Source organism: Cuculus canorus, chromosome 8, assembly GCF_017976375.1.
Source record: "Cuculus canorus isolate bCucCan1 chromosome 8, bCucCan1.pri, whole genome shotgun sequence".
Lineage (NCBI taxonomy): Eukaryota > Metazoa > Chordata > Aves > Cuculiformes > Cuculidae > Cuculus > Cuculus canorus.
The window spans coordinates 15341024-15350369 of NC_071408.1; positions in this window are offsets into that span (position 1 = coordinate 15341024).

A 9346-nucleotide genomic window follows, 5' to 3' on the forward strand; every position below is an offset into this window, starting at 1 on the left:
CTTCTGGTACTGGAAGGTCATTATAAGGTTTCCTCTGAGCCCTCTCTTCTCCAGGCTGAACAGGCCCAACTCTCTCAGCCTGTTCTTATCGGAAAGGTGCTCCAGCCCTCTGATCATCTTTGTAGCCCTCCTCTGGACCCGTTCCAACAGCTCCATATCCTTCTTACGTTGAGTATTCCAGAACTGGACACAGTACTCCAGATGAGGTCTCAGAAGAGAGGAATAGAAGGACAGGATCACTTTCCTCGCCCTGCTGGCCACGCTTCTTTTGATGCAGCCCAGGATATGGTTGGCCTTCTGCGCTGCGAGTGCAAATTGCTGGCTCATGTCAAGCTTCTCATCAACCAGCACACCCAAGTCCTTCTCTGCAGGGCTGCTCTCAATCACATCATCCCCCATAGTGTACTGAAAACGGGGATTGCCCCAGCCCAGGTGCAGGACCTTACTCTTGGCCTTGTTGAACCTCATGAGGTTCTCAGGGGCCCACTTCTCTAGCCTGTCCAGGTCCCTCTGGATGACATCCTGTCCTTCTGGTGTGGCAACTACACCACTCAGCTTGGTGTCATCCACAAACTTGCTGAGAGTGCACTCAATCTTGCTGTCAGTGTCATTGATGAAGAAATTAAACAGCACCAGTCCCAGTACAGACCCCTGAGGAACACCATTCGTCATGGATCTCCATTTGGACTTTGAGCTATTGACCACTACTCTTTGAATATGACCATCCAACCAGTTTCTTATCCACTGAACCGTCCACCCATCAAATCCATATCTCTGTAATTTAGAGAGAAGGATGTCATGGGGGACCATGTCAAAGGCTTTACAGAAGTTTAGATAGATCACATCCATCGGTTTACTTGTGTCCACTACTGTGGTTACCCCACCAAGTTGGTCATATAAGACGTGACCTGGTGAAGCTGTGCTGGCTGCCATTAATCAATATTAATCATTAATCAATATTAATCAATCTGTTTAATAATATTAAACAGATAAAAATGGGGGGAAGGGAGAGGTCTCTGCAAGGAATGCTTCATGTTTCAAACAACTTAGAGCTCTTTATCAATTAAGATACTATGCATATTAAACAAGTCTATTGTAAATTAATGCTTCATGAATGGTAGGACAGACCCTTCTCCAATATTACCAGATCTTTGTCACTGTTCTACACAGAATGTTTCATTTTGGGTTTGGAGGGCTAAATACAGTACTGGATTTAAACAGGTACTCCAAGAGATTTTGTATAAACTTCAGAAAGAGAGAGAGAAAGAGAATATTTATAGATACATGAAGTTGTCCTTGCATTGTGCAGCAGATACTTTTAAAGGAGTCCATATGACAAAGTTACAGGCTGGGTTTGTGGGGCTGATTTTTTGGCAGGGATTTTTTGGTCATTTGTTGTGGTTTGGGTTTTATTTTGGTTTGGTTTTGTTGTTTTCTTTTAATATCAAGATTTAAGAAGTATTTTAAAACATGCATTTGTTGTGCATAATCCTGCCCCTTCTATGCGTTGGTACACAGTAAGTTCTTTAAAAACCCTCTACTTGGCTTAAGAAAGAATGGATATTTGAAATGTTATGTCAACAGTCAGATCTGCTCGGTTAGCATTACCGTAAATTCTACTTTCAGCTGCCAGTAGTTTGGCAGTTAGTGTTTCCTGCTTTATTGTTATACAGTGCAATTGAACTCTGCTGCTTTTCATTTATGATCCAGCTTGGGATGTCAGATGACACCAAAATGAATGTTCTAACCTCCAAATCAGTGGCTTAAAGGATAACTCCCCAACATCCACTGCCAAGATGAAGTCCAGAAATTATTATTCAGCAGTAGTAAACAGAGTCTGTTTTTGCAGGCAATCATTTGTAAAAAAGCAAGTGTGACAGCTGGGAATCACAGTTAATGTTCTTTTTATATCCACACTGAAGAGCAAAATATGAAAAGTAATGCTGCACTGTTTGTAAGGAAGCACTTAAATATATTAACAGCTCTACATTAATATTTGTGATTATCCCTTTAAAAAGTAACCTGCCTGCAAAAGGATACATTAAGTCAGATTTTGCTGTGTAGTTCCATACAAAAGAGGTACCTTCCGATATTATTGGTGTGGGCATCTCTGCTTTTCTGCCACTTACAGAGCAATGGAGGTTTTATAATGCGTGGGCTGACTTTACTACTGGTCTGTAACACTGAACTGTGCTGGCTGTGATGTAACAAATATTTCCAGAATATCATGTTCATTTGCCAAGATTTCTTCTTTCCTCTGAAGAAAGTGTATTATATGATGCAGATACAAAATAAAGTTGTCCCTGTTTACTTACAGTTTCTAACCTCCATAACTAGAATCTTCCTTTGTGTTTACAAGTGAACATTATCAGTACTTTATACTTGCATGCAGCTCTTGCTCTGCCCCACACACTTTCCTTTTGGAGATATGTCAACAGACAAAACACACATGAGAACTGCAGGTACGGGACAGTGCCATCCCCAATACTACATTTACTACTGAGTAAGCACACCTAGCACACACAAAGTATGTCGCATTAATATCACTGAGTTTTAAACAATGGGTTTTACTTGCATTAAAACTCAAGCAAATAACTACTTTAGTTATTAAATCTTTGTCCCAGTTTGGGAGAAGAGGGAGAAAAAAAAAAGAAAAGAAACAAAAAAAACAAAAAAGACTTCTGCACAGCACACACACGCACACAAAAAGAAAGATCTTTTGGAAATGCTGAAGTTTTGTGGGATGCAATACAGGCATAAAGTGGACAAGATTAATGACCTGGGATAAAATGGCTAAAAACCTCAGGATTCTGTATTCTGGTACAGTCTCAGTTATCTGAACATCAGCTAATTCCTAATACCCTTCTCTCCCCCCAAGTCTGAATCACATCCTCTGACATCTACTGAAGTACATTAACAGTGACATGGATTATTCGAAACCTCTCTTATCCAAACAAATTTGCGATCCTTACTATTGTAACAACCGAGTCTCCATGTCCCTGGTAGCCAGCCTCTGGCTAAATGCCACTGTATCTCAGCTAGTTGCTCATCATGTGCAACACTCAGCAATCTTTCCTCCTTTGCACTATTTCAGTCCCAAATAACCCTATAAAGCACTCAATATCACATGTTCTGCTCTTGAAATTATCTTCTAAGTAAAACTTTACCATGGAAATTCAAAGAAGGGTATTAAACTAAAGTTAAAAAGGCAAAACCCCCACAAACATGAATACCTGTCAGAGATGCAAAATAATTCCTGATGAGGAATTAGTCTCATTTAGAAAATACTACTGAGATAATTAAAATTGGAAGAAGTCACAGAATTAGGCAGCAAGGAGAAGTTTCTGTTCCTTTTTTCTATATTCAGATTTTTACTATTAAGACAAGAGAATTACAGGATAATTAGCCCTTTGAAATACCAACACTGCTCAAGTATAATCTCGTTTCAATAAGGGGGTATGTGGAGATTTTAACCATCAGAAAACTGACCTATTTGTAGGCCAATATGTTTCAATTATTTTGTGTTTGGTATTCAAATAAGTAAGTTTGAATAATGCAACATGAAGTTGCATTAAAAGTTACCATGTACTATTTCAAATTAATTCTGTTCTGAAGTTATGTACTGGAGAACATAACAGGGGATGAAGAGGAAAAATTGGGTGCACAAACCATTCCTTGAAAGACGTGAGTTTGTCCAGACCTCGTTAAGAGTTGCACTCTTAACAGAAGCAAGGAGAGCACACTCGGGTGGCATAAAAATCAAGTTTTGGGATTTGGGGAGGGAAATAAAGGCTTCAAATCAATCTCAGATCACACTGAGCAGGCACCAGCCAAATAGCGAGTGTACTAGCTTCTGTCCACATCCTGCAGAAATATCCTCTGGAAAATATATGTGTGCGACGTTATATTTTAAATGTATCTATGGAAATTTAAAGTGGTAGCCAAAAGCCAAGAATTATAGGAGCATGGGACATCACAAAGGTATTGTTTTCTCCCTTCCTCTAATTCCCTGCTAGAGTGATCCCCTCTGAGGGGGGGTTGGTCAGTCCAGGCCTCAGCTCTCTGATGTCCAAGGCTGCCAGGGAAGCAGCATGGTGAACTTTAGGAGCAACAGTGCAACTGATGGGAAGTTTCAATAAGGGTGATCAGAAGCAAAATAATTAAGAAGAAAAAAGCCACCATCTTCAAAGGAATCTAGTCTTCTCTTTAACAGGAACATGAAGATATAGTGCCAAGTTATTTGCCTATCAATGTCTCCCTTAAGTAGAGGAAGGAAAGTTGAGGCATGTTTTCTTTCATGAACACACTGCCTGCTGTATCATTCTTGTAGGTAAACATCACTGTGAAATAAAAGTGATGGCTGTTAATATTTAGCTTGTTGACAAACAGAATCGAACACTTTGGTACCCTTACATTGGTGGCAAAGGCTGTCTGCAAATATTTTAGGTCCTGCTGATGGAGAAGTGCAGCCAAACAAATAGGACGGAGAAATGACTCCCTGACCTACCTGCTGCAAGCCAACAAACTTACTGTTTCAATGCTTGAGGAAGAAAATTGTGAAATATGTCAGGCATTTTGATTGCACAGCAAGCAATCTGAAGTCCTTTGTTGTCTTCTTCTTGTGCCCTGGTTTTAGCAAGTTAAAAAACAATACCAGCAGTAAGCTTTTCACTCAGATTCAGGGGGCATGGGGCAGACAGGGGACACACACAGTGACAGAGGATCCCCAACACTAATGAGGTTGCAGGTAAGATATTTTTTATCTTTCTATTTTCTACTCATTCTAACGAGGAATGCAAGTATTTGGCATTCAACTGTTCTCTAGCTTTACCCCCACTGATAAAAATACAACTATCACATTTTAAGGGAAGGTCATGGATCTCAAGTAAAAATGAAAAAGCACAAGAGTCTGCATTAAGCTTATTGGTCAACAGCTAGCTCTACTGGATAACAAAAAACACTCTCCATTTTCATAAGAGGATATAGGACAGAAGAAGACATCAGTGTTAGAATCAGTGAAAAAGTGGTGAATTAAAAAGCAAGAATTTAGATATTCTAATATTCTGAATATATCCAGGTTTGTTTTAAGTAAAGCTTAATCCCTACAAATACAAGCATTTTGATAAGTCTTTCACTTCAGGAAGTTATTTTATCATTAATGTGAGTAACATTTATGTCCTTAAAGATTAGACACAAAGCAGACTCTTTTCCAAAACAATAAGACTTGGGCTCCCAGTCTTACCACTGCCAGAACTGATGCCCAAAATCCCTTCCCAAATCAGGGATTTCCATCACTATCCCCTTTCAGAAAAAGTCTGGGATTCTATTTCTTCTTTTTTTCCCCTACTACAGTATTTTAGGTTTGGTCCTATGCAATTCTCTGAGCATTTTGGCATCATGTGCATCTCCTAAGACATCTCCATATAAGGGAATTTACTCAAGCAATGTAGGGAAAACACAGATATCAGATAATAATTCCATCAAGGCTGAATTTGGCCCCATGATTCAGTTTGTGGTATTTGTAAGAAGTCTGTGTACTTAGTTTTTCCAGATGTTGATTTTAAGACACTTGTAAGCTGGCCTTTTAGGTAGAATTAATGACTGCCAAGAAAATGTTGTCTTCTGCAGTCTGGTAGACAAGAAAGAGGAGTACAAACACCTCATAGCACCCATAATTGTTCTACAAGGCAAGAGGATCTGTCATATAGGATGACAATAGAGTCTGTTAAAGTAGTCAAGAAGCAATACAGTACAGCATGTTTAATTAAAGTACTGAGGGCAGTACTGCATATCCCCAGGATCTTCCAAATTAATGTATGTGCACAGCGATGTTTTAAGTATTTGAGGTAACATATCAAAAGATTTTATATGAGCTTACCTAGGACACAGATTATTTTCCAAAATGAATCCTAATAAATAAAAGCTCAAGGACGGTTTGGGGTACTGCTGAGGCTCATCATTGCCTCTTCTGTAGACCTCGTAGGCAGTTTCTCCAGTGCTACTGCATGCCATACTAACATTTGCTTTTAATAGGCATCAACCAGCAGGATGATGCAAGTCTTACTAGAGTCTCAAACTGTATTTATCCTACAGCTGTGTTAATAACTTTAATAACATAAGTTAATTAGGCTGAGATATTACTGAGTGTTAGTGTCATTAGCACCCTGGGACAGGCCATTTCACAACAGCAGGACTTGTTAACACACTGAGGTGAGACAGGATAGTCTGGCAAAAATTTCCTGAGTTCAAGGGAATTGCAAAAGGGCTTAGTTAGCTCCTTGCTTCTTAGCTGAAGCACAACAAAGGGGAAGCACCAGGTTATTGAAAGCATTTTTTTTAGCCATCCTCCCCCCAGTCGGTTACCTGCAGGTTGGCAAGCTCCATTTGATGGCAACACAGTGCAGGACCCACTCCTCACCAGAGTGACACCCTGCCCATACCATGATAGTACAGCTCCCTGCTTCAGTTTCCTCCTGCACTCTAGTACTTTTGAACACTGTTGCTCCCACCTCCCACACAGAAACTTACTCCTCTGCCCCAGGCAAAATCACACCCACACCTGTGACCACAAACACACACCCAGTCGTGCTTTCTTCATCTTCTCCTACCCAATACGACGGCTGGTACTACAGCCCACCCCACCTGAGAACCCTGCTCCCCTCTGTCAGACCAACCACACCACTCAGTAGAGCCTTCCTCGCCTTTGGAACTAGTCCTGGCTTTCCTGTACACATTTTATCTCTCCCAAACTCTCTCTGTCCTTCAGGGATATCGTCCTGCTCCTCCTCAACTGAACCAGATGATTAAACCAAGGCCATTTATCAGGATCAGCTGGGTCAGAACAAGCCGATGATCTACCTCAGACATGGCTAGGCCTGCTCCATGCGCACTTACTAGTCACCTTCTTCAACATGTTCAGTCATTGATGCTCAGTATGGCTCCGACACAGAGTGGAACAGAAAAATCGCAGCACCTATTTGATACTTTTCCATCGAGCCACATTCGTTCTATAGATTATAGTGGAATTACACATGGGATAATTTAGGCTCAGGGAATTTAATAGGACTACACATATGCTTACAATAATTCATGTGCAGGAATATTTATAAGATTATAGTCCATGTTTCCAAGAAAACAGACTTTGTCTCCTCAGAGCTCATTTTCCTTATTTTCCAACTGAAGACATCAGCACATGTTTATGATATTACATATAGTTGCTGAAGAAGTTATTATAGTGTCACAAAGAGATTATGATTTCAGGTGGGGAATAATTCTTGTACAAATCCTCTTTCCATATAAACAGCCTTAGTAAAAAAGAATGTAGAAAAATAGGGCAAAGATAAGAGATTTATGCATAATGAGCCAGATTGCCCAGTATGCTCCAGCTGCATTGTACTGCACTGCTGGGTTTAAATTTGCTTTGTGTTGTCAGAGCAATGCAAACCAGAATGTGTTTTTTACTACACTGAAATATTTCTAATACAACCTTTTCCTACAGAGCGTGAGCATATTACTGGTCACAGAAATAATAGCAGCAATCCCCCCAAAGGAGTGGTAGCTTTCTTATCAGACATTCAGTATCAGCTTGAAAACGCCAAATGGTATTTGTGCCCTACTGAAATGAGGTAAAAAAAAAATGCTAAGTTATTTATTTGAGAATAATTTAAACTAAATTGTCCAGCAAGAAAATAGGATGCCATGTTTTGTCTGCTGATCAGGACCATTTTATTTCAAAATTGATGAAACATATAACTTATGTAGTTGAGAAAAGCGTGCTAATTGCGAATGTCTCAAATTGCCCAAGCCACTATGTGTTGTAGGAAAAATGATTGAGAGCATTTACAAATAAGGTCCTGATCCAACCTTACTTAAGTCAATGAAAACATTTCCAAAGACTACAGAAGATATTGAGTCTAGCCCTAAATCATATGTTCTCTGGGGTCATGAAAGATGAGTTTATCCCAACACAAATGTCTGAAAAGTAATGAACTTTCATGATGTTTACATGAACCACCATTTCCCTCACCCCATTCTTCAGTTTCCTACTTCTCTTGCACAGTTTCCTTTTCCCAATGGGTAGTTCAGGCAGTTCTGCTTCCTTTAATTAGGAACAGTCCTGCTGTTTTCATTAGAGGCTGTGCAGCAGTGGGGCTGTTTAAGCTGAGCTGATCCACAGCACCGCAGTATAAAACAACCTTCTGGCTGCCCTGCAATTCCCTCAGGACTGTTACAGCCCAATTGAGCTCCCACCACAAGTCATCTGAAAGAGCCCCTTTGGCTTCACCTGGAGCTAGACCAGACACTTAGTCTTGAATTTTTGCTATGAAATGGGAACTTATTTCTGGGGGATATCAACTAGGTGGTTAGATGGGCCACAGCTCCAGCCGCTAGGCTTCCAGAGCACTGTTCCTTACCCAAATATTCCTAACCATGCATCATCTTCTGATTACTGGGGGTTTTATTGAATTTGTTAAAATTTAACTGTATTTGAAGGGTTACTTTGTATGCCCGAGGTTACAGTAACACTAAAGGAAACATAGTTCTGTTTTTTTGGGTCAGCACTTCACTCAATGAACCAAGTGTTGAATCTGTACTTGCTTTCAGGAGTGGTTTCAGCACCGAAGCCAACTGTGGCCCACCACTCGCTGCCAGGAATGAACGCTCCCAGGGCTGGATCTGGTGTAATCCCACTGGCATGCCCAGCATGGAAACCTCACGTATGCCCAGTGCTTTCCAAAGAGGGATGATGCTTGGGTTGCAGAGCAGAGTGGCCGCCATCCCTACATGGCCAACAGAGTGCTGAGTCAATTCACTAGTTCGGGAAGGAGTGACCCGCACCGAAACCCTGCAGTGTTGGGTTTTATGCCCCCAGTGTAGTGCAGAGGAACAATGAGCTCAAGGCCAGCCTATCACCCCACTCATGGAATCATAGAATCACTAGGTTCGAAAAGACCTTTGAGATCATCAAGTCCAATCATAGCTGTCTACCTTCATCCCACCACCACAACTTGAGCACTTCTTTCTGCCCCCTTGTTGCTATCTCCCAGCGTTTTTCAAAGTTTCCTGTGATTTTGTAACTTTTTAAAGGCATTTCAAAAGCAGTTCGTGCCACCAGACTGCTCCTGGCATGGGCGGCTGAGCCCTTTCCCAGGAGCCAGCCCTTCCCAGCTATGCTTTCCCAGCGCTCCTCTCTGGCAGTGAATGAGAGGCCCCAGTCTTGCATCCTCTGCAAAGAGCCTGAGCAAAGGCAGCACCCTGCGACAGAGACCACTGCCATCCTCCCGGCATTCCCGGCTCCTCGCCCGCTTTGCCAGTGCTGCCATCCCAGTCCAGTGGGGGCTGCGCA